Source organism: Lactuca saligna, chromosome 6 (assembly GCF_052625555.1).
Source record: "Lactuca saligna cultivar CGN05327 chromosome 6, ASM5262555v1, whole genome shotgun sequence".
In the NCBI taxonomy this organism is placed as follows: domain Eukaryota; kingdom Viridiplantae; phylum Streptophyta; class Magnoliopsida; order Asterales; family Asteraceae; genus Lactuca; species Lactuca saligna.
In genome coordinates, this window is record NC_136422.1 from 8,709,557 (window position 1) to 8,730,120 (window position 20,564).

The window sequence follows — 20,564 nt, forward strand, 5'->3', positions numbered from 1 at the left end:
AAGTTAAAGAAAGGGCAACTACTACCATAACTTAAAAGCAAAGAAGGGCATGTCTCCATGTGGGTCATGTAGGGGCAATATTGTAATTTAGATGCTCTTAAGGGTAAGGGTCATGTAATTTGGCCATTGATCAAAGGCATATTGGCACATGAAAGCAGAGTACCTTATCCAATTTGAACATTTGTTCACAAGGTTGATGACGCATATTATGATCACATATCAAGAAAAAAAAAAAATTGATGTTTTGATCACGTAAGAAATCGAATTAGATTGGAAAACAGACAATTAAACAATAAAATCAAGTTGGGAATTGATCTTTATACAAGTAACAACCACAAAAGGATATAATTTGAGGAATTTTTCATGTAATTCGTGTTACAAACAGAAGGCAAAAAGAAGATTGTTTTTTCTCCCCTATCAAACTGCCTTAATCAAGAACAACTATGCAAATTTGTAATAAAGCAGAATTTTGGAAAAGAAACAGGAAGAAAACACAGCCCCGTTTTTCCTTTTTGCCAATTCAAATGATCATATTTTGATGCAATCGAATCGAATTATGTTCTTTGCTTTTTCTTTATACCAATTTCTCTTTAGGCCTTTTTGAGAAATGTAAACTAACTGAAAATTTTAAAGGCATATCAGATGAAGAACAAGAGAACAGAGAATTCGCACCAGTGTTATCTTTTTGGTTGTCAATGAGCTGTAACTTTCGATCTCTTTTTTGCTTCACTGTAAAGAACCACTCCCATTATTGTCACGGCGAACCCTGAAATTCCCATAACATTCACCGGATTCTTAAAAATTAAAACAGACACCACCGCCGCTACAGCCGCCTTGGCGTTTCCGAGCACCTGCAAAGTCAGGGCACTCGTGTGTTTTGTGACCAGAAAGTTCGTCAAGTTCACCAAATACGCCACCGTAGCATTTCCGATCAACAAAAACACCATAAACGAATCGTTTCTCGCTTTATCAATTGTCTTTGAGAACACGTTTCCTTCTATGTACAAAGTGAGAGGTAATAATATCATGGCTGCCATTGGCGCCATATACAACAATAGGTTCATCGAATGGAGTTTCTCCGAATCTGAAGTCAACAATAACCCTTGCACCACCGATTTCAACGCTCTGCCGGCGGTCGATCCCACACACATCAAAAAACCAAACAAATGAAACAAAGGCTCGCTATTACTCGCCAAAACTATACCGAAAACGACAGGCATTAACGCTAAGTAAACCTCAGCAGATTCCTTCTTACAAGTAATCAGGAAAGCGAAGATAGCTGTGAAAAAAGGCGTAGTTGCGCCAATAGCTTGATTAAACGAAACAGGTAGATATCTCAATGACGTATTTCCACAAACAACCGAAAAGCAAAAAATAGCAGATAAGGCGAAGATCTTCAGAAATTGTTTTCGCGATAAAATCTGCTGGAACGGCACGACTTGAAACCAACGAATTGCGATGAGACTGTAGAAAGTACATGAGATCATATGAAGCATTGTGAGGAAGATCGGATATTTATACCCGTAGAAGCTCAGGAGGTACTTATTGAGAAGGAGAACGCCGATGTTGGAGAGGTACCATGACGCGATAATGAGTGCAGTGAGGATAGTGGGAGAGACGAATGATGTGGCGGAGAAGGAGGCGAAGATGTTGTTCGTGGTGCCGTATCGAACTTCTCCGGTCGGTGTGGAGGGGATGTCCACGGAGGTTTCGAACCTAGGGTTGCTGCTCCGGCGAGTTGTCCATGACTGTGCCTCCACCATTTGGGGGCAATATTGTAATTTACACACAGTGAAACGTGTTTTTGTGTGAGAGAGAAAGGGACACTGCGTGTGACTCCGACTTTGGATTGGATCCACGAAATTTGAGAGTCTGAGTGAAGATGACTATGATAAGACGGATGAAATTTTCAAACAAGCCCCCTAATGTTTAGACATGTTTCATTTTACATCCTTCATTTCGAATTTGTATCAAGTGTATCTTGCTTTTACAACACAACTTCTTTCTTTATAAAGTATTACATTAAATTTATCATATATAATTATTTTCCCACCAAATGATATTATAGTTATACAAAACCATAAGATACCAAATTGATTTCATAAATATCATATCGCATTTTATATTATTTGTGAATTAGTTATCTTATCTATGAATATTTTGGACTTGTATGTCAATAGATTTTAAAAGTTTCTAGCAATTTTATCAAAAAGTTCAATTTAAAACAAAATAAAAGTTTGAAAATACAAGTTTTTTACCTTTTAGTTTATATAAAATATTTGAATCTAAAATCTACTAGACGTGACCTTTTAGGTTTAAAACCTACTGTGTCTTTTTAATCAATTTTCAAAATTGCTTTTAACAATATTAATATAATATCTTTCAATTGCCAGTAATTTTATACATTTTAAAAGTGTTTAGTTATTTTTATCAAATGCTAATATAATAATAAATAAAAGTTATAACTTTCGGTTACCACTATCTATCTATAAATTACCAGCTTCCAAATAATTTTATCAAATAAATTCTTTATAATTTTCATGTTCTTTATAGTTTAGATCATCTTATAGTTTAGATATCAAAATTATTTATTAAAGTGGAGTAGGTTAGATTTATATGATTTTATGAGTATTGGTTCGGAGAGTATAAATAATATCAAAATATTTATACAATATAATTTAATTTAATACTTTATAATATTTAAATAACTGTAATCATAAAACAGATTTTACCCATATAATGAGGGACTTATTATGGAGATTTATACTTGGATCTGATCGGACGGACAGAAATTAGGAGAGAGGATAAGGAGGAAAGTGAGTCGTTAGATGAAGTGAAATAATTATTAGATCTAGAGAAAGTGTCGGTATTTGAAGAAATAAAACTGTGACTTATTCGGTCAGAGTGCAGGCTTTGACTATAGAATTATTTTTTTCTCAATTTTTCAATGTTGGTGAAATTTTCAAAACGTGATGTACGCACGTGTGAGTAAATTAATGACGTGAAATTTCACTAAAAGCAAATTAATTTTAACAATCGTTTTTGTTGCATAACATGTTGATTATGCCAAAATTAATCGATTTAGACAATTTTTATATCGGTCAAAGATGTCTAGTTTAGATTGGTATTTTCAATGTTGTTTCTTTTTATTTTCGGACTCTTTTTAGTTGCCGCTTTCTAATATATTTGTGCCACCGTTCGAAGGAAAAGTAAAATAAAAAAGATCACGTTTAATTGTTGTGTTATTAGGGATAACTGTTGATATAGACTAATAGAAGTATAAACAAACTCACCTAGTTTATCGTAGTTTGTAAATATACATTCAGAAGTAGAATGCAAGTAACGAAAAATATCTAAATAATCAAACTGCTGAAGTAATGTTGACATGTGAAGAAGGTGCGCTAGCCAGAGAAAAATGGAAGTGAAAAAATGTAGATACTTTTGTTGGGCTTGCATTTTCCGTCTTAAGAGTGTCACTGTCATGGTGAAAGTCTTTGTTAGGTCTAGGGGTAGCTATTCATGCGCAAGGTTCGTCCTAGGTTTTTTTTTTTTTTTTTTTTTTTTTTTTTTTTTAATACAACAATATATATAAAAAAAAATGAACTATCTTATTGACTTAACTTTTCATATTTTTTCAATGTTATGTACATAAGAAACCACATAGTTTTTAGTTTTAAATTCGTCACTCGACTTAAGTCGACAATTGGGTTGAGTTTGGGTTTGTGGGTCACGGGTTGATTCAACCCAACCCATATAATATATGGGTTGACATGTCAATGTTGATTGGTTGAAAATATCAATCCAACTTAATCCATATAATCCGTTTAAATATATGGGTTCGTAGGTTATGAGTCGATTTCAAGTCAAAGAGTTGACGAATCATTTTTGGATAACTTTTCACATGTTAAATTTATATGAATTGTACACGTCTCTTAATTAATTAATAATTAGCATTTTATATTGATTAGAATGGAATGAACAACAAAATATACGCATCTCACGTCTGGAACTCTTGGTCGAGAATTGGATTTGGGGTTAAGAGTGTTAAGACTTAACCACTTAGGGCACATTGTATATTGACAATATTCCATTAATTCATAAATAATTTTTTTTAATATAATATATACAGTTAGTTTCGTGGGTTGACCCGTAAACCGAAACATTTAACCCAACTCAACCCATGAAATAAACGGGTTGGCGGGTTGACGTGTCAATAGGTTAGAAATCTCAACTCAAACTTGTTTATTTTCGTGTCAAGTTCATGTTGGGTTACACGTTGAGTCGAAAATTGTCACTCCTAGTCTTTGCAAGCATTTAATTTCCATAAGGAATCTTTGTGCGATCAGATCCTCCATTTCCATGAACATTTTTATATAAATTGGCATTGGAAGAATTTGGAATTGGACTCAATGGACAAGGGGGAAAGATAACAACATAAGTTTTGAATGGAACATAGTCTTCATCGGATAACCTACGGATCAGATCAATCCATAAACTCAAATGTGATAGTTTCTGAAGGGCTACTTTGATGTTCTTCATTAAGTTCTTCGTTTGGATGATCTTGAAGAATATGTGTTGCTTTTCACACCTAAGTGCTCCTATTTCTTTTTTACAATCTTCGGTGAATCCAAAGATAATATTAACTAATACGATTGGTATTTGGGGACACTTCTTCTTCCTCCCTGATTTCCTTACTTGTTTTTATTAGCAGGTGTGGAGTATCAGACTCTTCGGTGAAAGAAGATGTGGTGTGATAATGTCTTTGAACGTAGATTTTTTTAGATAGTCGCAGTGGATGGGCTTGTATGTCCTCAACAATCTTTTGAGGTTAATGGAAAAAGGGGAAACATAACTACATAAGTTTTGAATGGAACATAGTCTTCATCGTATAACCTACGGATCAGATCAATCCACAAACTCAAAATGTGATAGTTTCCGCAGGGCTACTTTGATGTTATTCATCAAGTTCTTCGTTTGGATTATCTTGAAGAATATGTGTTGCTTTCACACCTAAGTGCTCCTATTTCCTTTTTACAATATTCGGCGAATCCAAAGATAATATTGACTAGTACGGTAGTTCTTTGAGGACACTTCTTCCTCCCTTATTGCCTTCCTTGTATTAATTAGCAGGTGTGGAGTATCAACACTCTTTAGTGAAAGAAGATGTGGAGTGATAGTGCCTTTGAACATAAATTTTTTTCAAACGGTGGAAGTGGATGGGCTTGTATGTCCTCAACAATCTTTTGAGGTGAAGGAGAAGGAATCTGAGCATGAGCTATTGATTCTTTGTGAAGATGGGATTTCTTATGAAATGTCTTCGATGATAGGTGAGTTTCTTACTCCTTAAGTAAGTCATGAATCTTTGATGGTAGACAATGTAACCTTCAGGTATAAGAGGAATTTTTTGAAGTGAAGGGGAAGATTCGACAAAAGATAAATCAATTATGTCGTTCAGGTAATAACAATCAAATTTCAGTGATGTAAGAATCAATATTGTAAAGCATCAAAAAGTTTTTTGCTAGTATCACAGTTGTTTGTGAGAAATATTGCACCTTTTTTGTGTTTTGAAATGTATTTGGAAGCTGAAGAGCTTGATACATTTGTTTGTTAATAAAGAATTTATCAAATTTATCCTATATATCTTTTGTAGTGCAATTTTCACTATTTGTAAGAAATAGAATGTTAATCTTCATCATCATCATCATCGTTAGCATGTGGTCATGTCTCCCCTAAACTTTTTCTCTTTTATAGATAATGTGTGTGTGTGTGTGAGAGAGAGAGAGAGAGAGAGAGAGAGACGCCAAGCTTTATATTTTGATCCATCAATGGACAGTTTGAAATTTAAATGTAGATAAATATTGGTAATGGAATTAAAAAAAGTAATATGGGGATGTAGAGTAGTGGAATAGTTGATGAAAGAGATTAATTTATTGATCATGGAAATTTTATAAAAAAACAAATAAAAATTAGAACAAAAACAAGAATACGTTGATTGCTCTACCTCCAATTGTGAACACATAACCTATTGTACTCTTGCCTAAATCTGCTCATCCACCTAAGTTTGCATCAATAAACCCTTCTAAGACTACTCCTTTTCATTTTAAGCATAAGGAATACTCAGTTCTTCCTTTTAAGTAGCATAGAAACCATTTCTCTCCTTCCCAATGTTGTCCTCCTGGATTTGACATAAAACTACTCACAACTCCCACGGCACGAGCAATGTCAAGTCTGGTGCAAACCATTTCATACATTAAACTACCAACTACAAATGTGTAGGGAACTTTAGCCATGTATTATCTGTTTTCTTCCATTTTTGGGGATTGCCTGTTGGTGAGTCTCAACTGACTCGCCAATGGTGTACTTCTAGCTTTTGCATCTACCATGCTGGACTTTTCTAAAACTTTTTTGATGTATTTGGCTTGTGAAAGTTTTATTATACTGGTAACTCTGTCGCTAGCTGTAACACCGTAAATTTTCAAACAAAATTTTCATTTAAAAAGCACATTAATCTCATTAACACAATCACAGAATTCCCAAAAATATCAAATTATCAAAACTTATGTCCATAATAATAAATTCCAGGATCCTCATAACGTAGTCTCGTGTGTACAATCAAGTCGGCACCTTCCCGTGATGTTGATAAGTACCTGAAACACATAACACATAACACGTTAAGCAAGAAGCTTGATGAGTTCCCCAAAATACCACGCATATCTCATTAGCCTCTCATGGCTATGCTTGAATAAGACCCTCTGGTTAATGTGTCTCAATGGGAACCTCCAGTCCCACAAATCGGGTGGACCCTCTGGTCCTAACTCAGTAAACTCATTATAATACACAACATAAATCACAAAGACATAATGCGGGATATCACAATACTCAATAAAAGCACATAAGACCCTCCGATCATACAAAGATTACCACTTTAGGTAAGTATAGTGAGAATACTCACCTCGTAAGTAAGCAAGTAAATGAACCTCGTAGGCAAATCTCCGAACTAGCCTCCGCCTAACACATAGGATAATTATCTCTAATTAACACTAAAATCATGACTCTAAATAAAATAAGTTATTTTGTCTCTCAAACTCTTGGGATGGGTAAAAGACCAATTTACCCCTCCATGGTCCCCATAATCCCTGTCTTGACGAAACCGTAAAGTCAACAAAAGTCAACACTCGAGTCAACAGTCCATGTTGACCCGACTCGCCGAGTGCATCTATGTGACTCGTTAAGTCCCCTCGTTTCCTCTGAAATGTCGCGAAAATCCAACTTAACTCGTCAAGTTGTTTCATTAACTTGCTGAGTTACTCATGTCCAGACTCGTTGGGGAAAACCCTAGCCGACTCGTCGAGTTAGCTTATCGACTTGGCGAGTCCCTTCAGTCTATGTGTTTTAAGGCAGATCTGTAACCCCAAACTCTAGATCTAGCCTCTCAAGGCCGAGATACCACGTAAAGCCAGAATCTTTACGTCCATGCATGGCACTTTGGGCTTGAAATGGCAAAACAAATCCCATTTAGGGTTTTAAGCATAAGGCTCTTCTATAGCTGAATAAAGTTGGGACCTTTGGACTCTAGGGACCGCACAAGATCCAGATCTGAAGTCTCAATCATTTGATAAGCTCAACACACTCACAATCTCAAGGAAGGATAGAAATAGCCCTAAAACTCCATAATCATGAGATTTAATCAACAAAATAATAAAGATGGAGACTTTTTACCTTCCACAGAAGCTATGTATGAAATAACACCAAATCCAACATTCCCTCCTCGTTCCTTGCTGTGATTCTTCTCTCTGCTCTTCCAAAAGATCACAAAAATGCCCAAGATTAACTCTCTTTTCTCTCTTAGCTCACTCTAAATGGTTAGGGTTTTACTCAGGGGAGTAAGGTGGCTGGTGAGGCAAAAATAAGGGCTTAAGGTCCTTTAAATAGGACCAACCTCAGAGATCTAGGGTGTCTCCACACAGTGCCAACTCGCCGAGTTGGTATCTCCGACTCGCTGAGTTGATTGTAAAACCCACATGGCCAATTCATCTCTACTCGACGAGTTGGGGCACCCACTCGTCCGGTTGCTCAATCAACTCATAAATAAATATATATAAATATTATACCTGGGAGTCGGGATGTTATAATCCCCACTAGAATTAGACTTCACCCTCGAAGTTATACTCCATAAATAACTCTAGGTATTGCTCGCGCATCTTGGACTCCAGCTCCAAAGACAACTCGGATCCCTTCCGATGTTGCCACTAGAACTGAACCAGGGGCACCTATTTATTCCTCAAAACCTTCACTTTCCAGTCCAATATCGCTTTCGGCCTCTCAATGTAATTCAGGATCACATCTACCTGAATGTCCTCTAATGGTACCACTACCGTCTCATTGGCTACATACTTCCTTAAATGAGACACGTGGAAGGTGTTATGAATCTGGCTCAACTCTGTAGGTAGCTCCAACCGATAAGCTACTTTCCTCATTCTGGCAGTCACTCTGAAAGGACCAATGTATCTAGGGCCCAGCTTGCCCTGTTTCCTGAATCGGATCACCCCTTTCGATGGGGATACCTTTAGGAGGACAAAATATCCGACCTGGAACTCTAGCTCAGATCATCGCTGGTCTAAATAACTCTTCTGAAGGCTCTAGGCTATCAGTAACCTCTATTTGACCTTTTAAATTTGCTAGGTCATCTTTAGCACTATCTCGATGCCACCCATCACTCGTTGCCCTACCTCTCCCCAACAGATGGGAGTCTGACACCTCCTCCCATATAAGAGATCGAATGGGGGCATACCAATACTTGAATGGTGGTTGTTGTTGTAAGAAAACTCAGCCAAGGGAAAATAGGTGTCCCAAATTCCACTAAAGTCCATAACACATGCACGCATCATGTCCATAAGCGTCTGTATCGTCCGCTCACTCTACCCGTCTATCTGTGGGTGGTATGTGGTACTAAAGTGCAATCGGGTACCCAAATCCTCATGAAACTTCTTCCAGAACCTAAAAGTAAAACGTACATCCCGATCTAACACTATCGATGTCGGCACTCCATGCCGTGCCACCGCCTCTCTCACATAAATCTCAGCTAGTTTATCTACAGAAGAGCTCTCACTGATAGCAAGGAAGTGAGCACTTGTTGTCAATCAGTCCACAATCACCCATATCGCGTCGACACCTCGAGTGGTTATCAGTAATTTGGTGATAAAATCCATATACATATGTTCCACTTCCACTAGGGAATCTCTAGAGGCTGCAAAGGGGCATGTGGATGCTGGTTCTCTACCTTAACCTGGTGACATGTCAAGCACCTCTCAACTACCCATGCCACATCCCTCTTCATACAGGGCCACTAGTAATCTCTCTTCCGATCCAAATACATCTTAGTGGCCCATGGGTGGATCGAGAATCTCGATCTATATGCCTTCTCCATTAGTATGCGTCGAGCTCTACCTATGTAGGGCACCCAAATCTGCCCATGGAAAGTCATAAGCCCCCGACTATCTATCTCAAACTCGGAAACTTGTTCGATCACCCACTCCCTCTTGCAGTTTTCTGGTCTCACGGTCTCCACCTGAGCCTATTGAATGATATCTAAGAGGGAGTTATCACTGTCGTCCTCTTACACATATCTTGGATCCGAGCACTCACTGCTCTACGGTTCAGGGCATCGACTACCATGTTAGCCTTGCCCGGATGATACAAAATCTCGCAATCATAGTCTTTCACTACATCCAACCACCTCCTCTGTCGCATATTCAGGTTAGGCTGATCCATGAAGTATGTCAGGCTCTTGTGGTCTGTATATATGGCACATCAGACTCCATACATATAGTGACGCCATATCTTGAGGCCGAACACCACCACCCCCAGCTCCAAATCGTGGGTGGGATACCTCGTCTCATGGGGTTTCAGCTGCCTCGATGCATATGCTATCATGTGTCCCCTCTATATTAAAACCACACCTATCCTGGATATAGAAGCCTCATAATAAACTATAAAGTCCTCCATTCCCCCAGGAAGGGCTAACATCGGGGCTTCACACAATCTCTGGCAAAGCGTCTCGAATGAGGCCTGCTGCTCGGGCCCCCAAACAAAAGTAACACCCTTTCGGGTCAATCTGGTGAGAGGAACGACAATCTTGGAGAAATCTCTGATAAACCTCCGATAGTAGCCAGTCAATCCTAGAAAACTCTTGATCTCAGATGGGGATCTCGGCACCTCCCATCTCATAACCGCCTCAATCTTGGCTGGGTCGACCAATATCCCATTCTAATTTATGATGTGTCCCAGGAATTGAACCTCTCGTAACTAGAACTCACACTTGGAGAATTTGGCATAAAGCCTCTCCGTCCTCAATAATCCATGAATCTCTCTAAGATGCTCCTCGTGCTGCTCTCTGTATCTCGAGTACACCAGAATATCGTCGATGAACATAATCACCGATCAATCCAACATGGGCTTTTACACCCAGTTCATGAGATCCATGAACGATGTTGGTGTGTTGGTGAGTCCAAAAGGCATCACCACAAACCCGTAGTGCCCACAGCGAGTCCTAAAGGCCGTCTTTTGGATATCCTCCTCGCAAACTCTCATCTGATGATATCCAGACCTCATCACCTCAAATCAATCTTGGAAAACTAAGATTCCCCCTGTAACTGATTGAATAAATCGTCAATCCTCGGTAGTAGATAACGATTCTTGACCGTCAGCTTGTTTAGCTCCCGGTAATCAATACACATCCGGTGTGAGCCATCATTTTTCTTGACAAAAAGGATCAGTTCTACTGATGGTGAGCTACTTGGCCTGATAAAACCCTTCCCCAACAGCTCCTGAAGTTGTGAGGATAACTCCTGCATCTCAGATTGTGCAAGGCGATAAGGTGCCTTAGCAATAGGTGCCGTACCTGGAACCAAATCAACCCGGAAGTCCACCTGCCTCTCAGGAGGCACACCTGGTAACTCCTTAAGGAAAACATCTGGAAACTCGCACACTATCGGAACCTCAGCGATTGAACTCGACCTCTCTGTAGCAACCTGCATATCTATCACGTATGCCAAAAAGCCCATACAACCCTGCTATAGACTCTGCCTCGCTCTGGAAGCAAAGAAAAAAGTTGATCCAGATCTGGTACCCTCACTATACACCGTAAGCACTCCCCTACTAAGGTCTCGTATGGTCACTATCTGATGGTCATAGTTGATCACAACAACTGACTCAACCAGTCCATGCCCACTATGACACAAACATTGATGGGTTTTGAGCATTCTAACACTTCCTAAGTGTACATGCAACCCTAATAACCTTGGATCTATGTTTGTCTAATTTGTCATGCAAAGTTGATTTCCAAGGTTATATTCCTATCTAGCATACATGGGGAACAATTTAAACATAAAGTATAGATAGAATAACTTACCTTGTTGTTGCTTGTGTTCCTTGAAACCTTGTGAGCCTAGCACCCCAAGTGGTGATGCCTCAAATGCTTCACACAATACCAAATGCTCTTGGAAGAACTTATGAGAGAATACACACTCTTCAAAAATCGGCCAAGCCCTCTATTACTTAGTGTGCATGTGTGTAACCGATTTGGGAGGAGATCATATTACTTATATAGTGTTGACACATCTAGGGTTAAACCCTAATGTGTCATGACTCTTCATTTTCCATGACCCATGGGTTTGTAACTCCCATGGAGCATCCATGGAGCATCCTATGGGTGGAACCCAACTTGATGATCCATGGAGCCTTTTAGCCCACTATACAAGATATGGATGATTTACTTAATCAACCCATATATTTAATTAGTTATCTTTTGATCACTTAATTAATTCTAAATTAATTCTTGATCAAACTAATCAAATAATATTATTAATATATTAGAACTTATAATATATTAATAATCTCCAAGCGTTATTTCTCTCATTTAGTCTATCCAATTGCATGGTGCCATGCAACCCAAATGGACCATGCCGGGTCGGGTCAAGTACATACCAGAAATAGTTATGGACTTAGACACCTTATCCAACAGTCTCCCACTTGGATAAGTCTAGTAACTATTACTGCAAGTATGACTTCAGGAACCGATCGGCAATCGTAGCTCTTTACAAGGTTTCTCGAAACTTGAGAAGATGATGGTACGCCATTTAAGATAAGTGATCATATAATCCTCTGTTCTAGATATCAGTCGGACAAATACATGGAACAATGTCTTACTTATTGTCCAACATTTGTTTCCCGATTTCCGATTTGTTTGACAAAGAACTTTATTGAACACATCAATCTAGTTCTGACCGGGCCCGGTACATAGGTCAAAACAAAATCATCGAGGGGCCCAGATATCAGCTTCTAATCCAAGAAGGAACAGATAAACTTCGACTCATATGTTTGTTCTACTACTTATTGAATTACACATAAGAGCACGATTTTATAACATCGAGTTACCAATGCGTTTTTCGTACAATCAATGCATAACCAACTCGTAAGTAACAAATCATATCTCTAGGTTTAAAGATTTATATGATATTACCGTCTCACGATCACTCGAGATAGAATTCCATGAAGTGATTCCAGTGAGCGTGGGTTGAGTCCAATGCTCAGAACTTATGAGCACTCATGATTGTTGTAGCCTTGTCCCAGACCTCTACAATCAAACATGACAGTCTTGATTCATACCTACTTCCGACATATGACCAACTGTGGAGGTTTGAATAATATGTTATACCAAACAAAATTATTCTGGAAGTCAAAACATGCAAAAGAAATATAGTAAACGATCGACAAGAGATAGCAACACTTTACTCATAAATAAACACTTTTATTCATCATCAAATGTCAATTACACTTTACAAATTTCAAGATTATCTAACTACTAAATCTAATATCATCCTTCAGCCCTATGCTCCGAGCATGCTGGAGATGCTTAACCCGAGTCAGTCCCTTCGTAAGGGGATCTGCCGGATTCTCATCTGATGATACCCTCTTTGCCACGAGGAGTCCTTCTTCGATCCGATGTCTGATGAAATGGTATTTTCTGTCGATGTGTCTGGATCTCCCGTGATCCCTTGGTTCCTTGGCTAAGGCAACAGCACTTTCACTATCACAGAAAATTTCCATCGGCTCTTTAATAGCTGGTACAACTCCAAGGTCTCCAATGAAGTTCCTCAGCCATAACGCCTCCTTTGCTGCTTCGCTAGCTGCAATATACTCTGATTCACAAGTAGAATCAGCCACTGTCTCTTGCTTGGAACTCTTCCAAGAAATTGCTCCTCCATTTAGGGTAAAGACCCAGCCCGACTGAGAGCGGAAGTTATCCCTATCAGTTTGGAAGCTAGCATCACTATACCCTACAACTCTCAAGTCATCACTCCCACCGAGGGTAAGGACCCAGTCCTTAGTCCTTCGCAGGTACTTGAGAATACTCTTTACCGCAGTCCAGTGTGCCTTGCCAGGATTCCCCTGAAACCTGCTAACCATGCTCAAGGCAAAGGCTACATCAGGTCGAGTACACGTCATAGCATACATGATCGAACCTACAGCCGAAGCATAAGGTAATCGACTCATTTCTGCTATCTCAGCCTCAGTGCTAGGGCTTTGTGTCTTACTCAGCTTGGCGCTACTCTGGATGGGCACCTCTCCTTTCTTGGAGTCTTGCATTCTGAATCTCTTCAGAATCTTCTCCAAGTAGGTACTTTGACTAAGTCCAATTAGTCTTTTACTCCGATCTCTCAAGATTCTTATCCCCAAAATATAGGCAGCTTCACCAAGGTCCTTCATAGCGAAACACTTTCCAAGCCAGGACTTTACTTCCTGCAAGGTTGGAATGTCGTTTCCTATGAGTAGTATGTCATCCACATACAATACCAAAAAGCTAACTATACTCCCACTAGCCTTGACATATACACAAGATTCATCTTCACTCCTAGAAAAGCCAAATTCCTTGACCTTTTCATCAAAGCAAAGATTCCATCTGCGAGGTGCTTGCTTTAATCCATAAATGGATTTCTCAAGCTTACACACTCTATTAGGGTACTCGTTACTGACAAAACCCTCTGGCTGACTCATGTAAACATCTTCAGCCAACTTCCCATTAAGGAAAGCGGTTTTGACATCCATTTGCCAAATTTCATAGTCATGAAATGCGGCTATGGCTAACAGAACCCGAATAGACTTAATCTTGGCTACCGGAGAAAAGGTCTCATCATAGTCCACTCCAGGAATTTGAGAGAAGCCCTTTGCAACCAGCCTAGCCTTATAAGTGTGTACTTTACCATCCATGTCGGTCTTCTTTTTGAAGACCCATTTGCACCCTACAGTCTTTCGACCTGGTACGTTCTCAACCAAGTTCCAAACTTGATTGTCATACATGGATTGTATCTCGCTATCCATAGCCTCTTTCCATTTAGCAGACTCGGGGCCCGCCATGGCTTCCTCGTAGCTGTTAGGGTCATCATGACTTACTAGTGTCTCATCACTAATAAGTGTCTCTTCTTCTGCAGTAATATGGAATCCATAGTAATGCTCAGGTGCACTCCTAACTCTCGTGGAATGTCTCAGAGGTACAGATTCGTCAATTGGCTCAACAGGAGTTACCTCCTCAAGTTGAGGGCTAGAGTTTGAAGTTCCTTCACCACTTGACTCTTGAATTTCTTCAAGATCAACTTGCCTCCCACTGTCTCCTTGGCTTGTAAACTCTCTCTCTCGAAAGACTCCTCTTCTTGCTACAAAGACCACGTTGTCACTAGGTCTGTAGAAGAGGTAACCAAAGGAATGCTGTGGGTAGCCGATGAAAATACACCTCTCGCTTCAGGGTTCGAGCTTATCATGAGTCTCGCGTCTCACGAAAGCCTCGCAGCCCCAAATCTTGATGTGGTCTAGTTTAGGTACTTTACCAGTCCACATCTCGTGAGGAGTTTTGGCAACTTTCTTTGTAGGGACTAGATTGAGGATATGGGCGGCAGTCTCTAAGGCATACCCCCAGAATGAGATTGGTATCGAAGCTCGACTCATCATGGAACGAACCATGTCCAACAAGGTTCGATTACGCCTCTCAGCCACACCATTCAACTGCGGTGTCCTGGGAGGTGTCAATTGTGAGACAATCCCACATTCCTTTAGATAGTCGAGGAACTCTGAACTAAGATACTCACCACCTCGATCGGATCGAAGCATCTTAATGTTCCTGCCCAATTGATTCTCGATTTCCTGTTTAAATTCCTTAAACTTCTCGAAAGTCTCTGACTTATGCTTGATTAGGTAGACATATCCATATCTACTGTAATCATCGGTAAAAGTCAAACAATAACGATTAGCATCCCTTGTGGCATGTTTGAATGGTCCACACACATCCGTGTGTATAAGGTCCAACAAACCTTCACCCCTTTCACATGAGCCTGTGAAGGGTGACTTTGTCATTTTTCCAAGTAAGCATGATTCGCAACTATCATTTGACTTTAGGTCAAACGACTCCAAGACTCCATCCTTTTGGAGTTGGCCTATGCGTTTCTTGCTTATATGTCCAAGACGACAATGCCATAATGATGCTTTATCCAAGTTATTATTATTAGTAGAATCAATACACAAAACATTATTTCCTAAGTTATCTACAATAGATACAGCTTCATACACACCATCACAAGGTAATGCTTTAAAATAAAGTACATTATTAAAGAAAGCATTAATCGAACCAACTTCATTATCAAACGAAAAGGTGAAACCTTGTTTGTACAATGCATGAAAGGAAATAATATTTCTTGCCATTTCTGGCGAATAACAACACTTATTCAAATCTAAATTTAACCCACTACTTAGCGATAAAGTATAAACTCCAATCTTGGTGACAGGTGTAACTTTCCTATTCCCCATGATTAAGTTTATTCTTCCTTGCTCCACATTCTCACTTCTTCCTAGTCCCTGCAAGTCACAACAAATATGAATTCCGCAACCTGTATCAAGGACCCAAGATTTCGAATGGGTGAGTTATTAGAAATGATAGTGTAAATACCTGCATGGTTGGGTTTGACTTTCCCATCCTTTACATCTTGCTGGTACTTTGGGCAGTTCCGCTTCCAATGAGCTTTTTCGTGGCAATAGAAGCATTCAGCCTCTTTTGGGTCAGAAGAAGGAGTAATGAAACCTTTCTTGGTTCCACTTGAAGAAGAGCCATCAAGGGTCCGAGCCTTGGTACCCTTTGAAGATCTCTTTCTCTTCCTCCCTCGACTCTGCCCGATTGCCAAGACCGGAGTTGAATCTGGAGTAGGAGTGATAGCAACCGACTTCCCCTTAAGACCTGTTTCTGCGGTCTTGAGAAGTCCCTGAAGTTTGCTGAGGGTGACCTCTTCCTTGTTCATGTGATATGTCATGCGGAATTGATCATAGCACGATGGTAAGGAGTGCAAAATGATATCTATTGCAAGCTCCTCAGGGAAGTTCACATTGAGCTTCAGCAACCGATCCACATACCTTTGCATTTTCTGCATGTGGCTCGTGACGGACTCTCCGTCCTTCATCATGGTCGTTATCATGGAGCAGATGACTTCGTACCTCTCTTGTCGTGCACTTTGATGGTATCTTTCCATCAAATCTTGGTGCATTTCATAAGGGTAGAAGTCTTCATAAGACTTTTGGAGTTCAGCTGTCATGGTGGCTAACATGATGCAAGCCACCTTGGTTGCATCTCTTTCATGAGTATGAAAGTCAGCGATCTCCTGGGGAGTTGCAGTGGACTCGTCAATTTCCTTAAGCTCCTTGTCAAGGACATATTCTTTGTCCTCGTAGCGGGTAATCATCCTGATGTTTCTGATCCACTTATTGAAGTTGGATCCATCAAAGGTGACTTTCCCACACAGACTCATAAGAGTAAAGGAGCCATTAGGATTCGAGCCAGAAGCATTATTTGAAGACATCTGAAAAGAAGAACAAGTTTAGTTTAGATTTAAGAGAGTCCTTAATAAAACACCCAAATGTAATATTAAGGCTAGGATCCAATCACAATATAATATAACTTAGAAGAGGTATGCCGTAATCTAAGCTATACCATATTTGAAAGGTAGGTGAATGACGATTCACCAATTTCCACCACGAAAACCGAAATAATAAATATTTAGTTTTTATTGGTTTTTAGAAATTCCTAGATTCTTTGAGATCCAATGAACTTTTCAAAGGCATGTTTCAATCTCGGGAGTGCCCTCCAGGTTTTGTGACTGGGATGCCGAGGATCACAAAACGAGGTGTGAAGTAACCATGCAAATCACTTGGTACCCTTAAAGTTTATCACTCAATCGATGTGCCGGTAAACCACACACGCTCCACCGATACTATAATAAACCTTAAGTCACCCTTTACCTACCTTGTTAAGTCCAAGTTAGTGTGCCGGTTAACCACACACGCTCCACCAACGACTCAGACAAAGTGTAAAGTGTAATTTCATGGATTAGCACCTTATTCACATTTTTCCTAAAGTAACTAAGATTGGGAATTTAATAAACATTTAGTTACTTTATATATTCATCATACTTTGAATGAGAATTTATAAGTCCTTGTCTTACCCGTTCGGCTAACGACCCTCCACCAGTCAAGCAAGCGGTGGGTGAGAATATTCACCCATTAAGTCACCATTTTATAGGCAACAACCTTATACCCACCTTATAGACCGGCTTCGTGAATGAGGCGTACTAGCGGTAAGACGACTTGTTCTTATACATATATATATAATTATTAAATCATCATAATATAAGTATAAGGGTTGAATTTTAACTTTTAAAATTCTAGGGGTTGGAACTAAAGTTTTAACTTAACTTTACTTGTTCCAAAACTTGAGGGCAAGTTTTGTAACTTTCAAAACTTTTCATTTCTTGTAACTTATGAGTTTAATAGAGTCATAAAATGAAGACTTTTCATTTTTATAACTCTTGTGTTTTCTTAATGGTTTTTTAACTCAAGTGACTCTTGGTTTTCCATAACTTAAGGATAAGTTATGGACTCCATTAAAACACATTATGATCAAGAATTAAACTACCAAATAGGTTACAAATAATTCCTATGATCATCTAAAACTTCATAAGAACAAGAACATGAATATGAACATAATCAAAAATTACATAAAACTTTGTAATTTTGATAACTAGTTGTTGTAAATGAATTAGCAAAACATTACACCACCAAAAACAAGTTTATATTTACTAAAACAGTTTAGGGTAATGTTTCTAATTCATTTTCCAGCAACTGAATCGAAATTCTGCACTCATTCGACCCTACTCGCCGAGTGCATGAACATGACTCGCCGAGTTGGTTGAAGATACACATGGACTCGACGAGTCCCCCCTATGGACTCGACGAGTCCGTTCGCAGACAGCAAATTTTCGATTCTGTTTTCAACTTTTAAGCACAAATAAGAACAAACAAGCCTAGGCTCTGATACCACTGATGGGTTTTGAGCATTCTAACACTTCCTAAGTGTACATGCAACCCTAATAACCTTGGATCTATGTTTGTCTAATTTGCCATGCAAAGTTGATTTCCAAGGTTATATTCCTATCTAGCATACATGGGGAACAATTTAAACATAAAGTATAGATAGAATAACTTACCTTGTTGTTGCTTGTGTTCCTTGAAACCTTGTGAGCCTAGCACCCCAAGTGGTGATGCCTCAAATGCTTCACACAACACCAAATGCTCTTGGAAGAACTTATGAGAGAATACACACTCTTCAAAAATCGGCCAAGCCCTCTATTACTTAGTGTGCATGTGTGTAACCGATTTGGGAGGAGATCATATTACTTATATAGTGTTGACACATCTAGGGTTAAACCCTAATGTGTCATGACTCTTCATTTTCCATGACCCATGGGTTTGTAACTCCCATGGAGCATCCTATGGGTGGAACCCAACTTGATGATCCATGGAGCCTTTTAGCCCACTATACAAGATATGGATGATTTACTTAATCAACCCATATATTTAATTAGTTATCTTTTGATCACTTAATTAATTCTAAATTAATTCTTGATCAAACTAATCAAATAATATTATTAATATATTAGAACTTATAATATATTAATAATCTCCAAGCGTTATTTCTCTCATTTAGTCTATCCAATTGCATGGTGCCATGCAACCCAAATGGACCATGCCGGGTCGGGTCAAGTACATACCAGAAATAGTTATGGACTTAGACACCTTATCCAACAAACATCACCCATCACGATCGGTACCAGGTCTATCGGGAACTCAACACTAAAAATATCTAGTACACACCCCGGATTACATCAGTAGCAAAAACCGCATGCTCTTCTGCTATAGAAACCCTCAGAGGTCGACTCAACGCCTCACGTTGGACACTGATGTGATGACTACAAGCTAAAGACACGAAGGATCAACACGTACCCGAGTCAAATAACACCAAAGCATGTACAAAACTCACTAGAAAAGTACCTATACACAACACAATATAAGCACACCATATCTCAAAATAATATAAATAAAGAAATACGTACCGGCAACGACATCAGGTGCTGGGCGGACCTCCTTCACTATCACCTAAAAGGCTCTCCCACGAACCCTCGGTGTCTCGACCTTCGTTGGCCGACTATCAATAGCACACAAAGCAGTAGGTGTAGAGCCCTGTGTTGATCCCTAAATGAGTTGAGGGCACTCAACCTTCTGATGGCCAATCTAGTTGCAGCAAAAAGAAACTTCATACCCCTTGGGGAAACTTCAAATCGCTGCTCTCGCATCAGCGGGCTTAGCCCGCTTTGTTGCCGGCTGCGACTGCATTGGTCTTCGGTCCATACCCCGTGACTCCTCCTCCTCTCTGGTCTGTAACTCTAGCTCAATCTCCCTCCGCCTGACATTTGTTTGAAGCTCAACAAATGTTCGGTATGACGAGTTCGACACGAACTCCTGAATGTATCTCCTCAAGATGATCAAATACCAACTCACACATGCCTACTCAGTGGACACGTGCTTAGGGCAGAAGAATGCCCTCTTGTGGAACATCATCGTAATCTCATTCGCTGACTCTGTCTTCTGCTTGAGAGATAGAAGCTCATGTGCCAAATGTTCCCTCTCCACCGGGGGAAGATACTCATCTCGGAACAACTGGGTGAACCTCTCTCACGTCACTGCAACATGGTCTGCAGGAGTAAAACTGGTAGTCACAAACTTCCACCAGTCCTTCACTCCCAAGCGAAGCTGGTTCAGCGCAAAACGAACTCCCAAATGATCTAGGCATGAACATGTATAAAAGCATCCCTCAATGATAAATATCCATCGCATTGAAACAATTGGATCTTGTGTCCCGTCAAACTCTGGTGGCTTTGTGTTGCTGAACTCCTAGAATAACAACGAGTCACCTCCTTTGGCCTAGCAGCTACGACGACTGCGGTGGCTGCAACAACACCCACATCAGTAATAGCAACATATCACTCATCAAATGTCTCAATCAACATGGTCTTAATAGACCCAAACATCTCCGGTATCACCTCTCGAATGGATGTGGCCACCTCCTCATGAATCATCTTGCGGATCTCCTCATCACTAGTCACACTGCTCCCAGGGTTATGGCGTGTACCCAC

The 20,564-nt window shown here is 39.6% G+C and overlaps 1 pseudogene; it reads right to left on the reverse strand.

Moving 5' to 3' along the window:
* Positions 1-316: 316 nt before the first annotated feature.
* Positions 317-1,874, reverse strand: LOC145000721 (putative sugar phosphate/phosphate translocator At1g12500 pseudogene; annotated as a pseudogene).
* Positions 1,875-20,564: the final 18,690 nt, after the last annotated feature.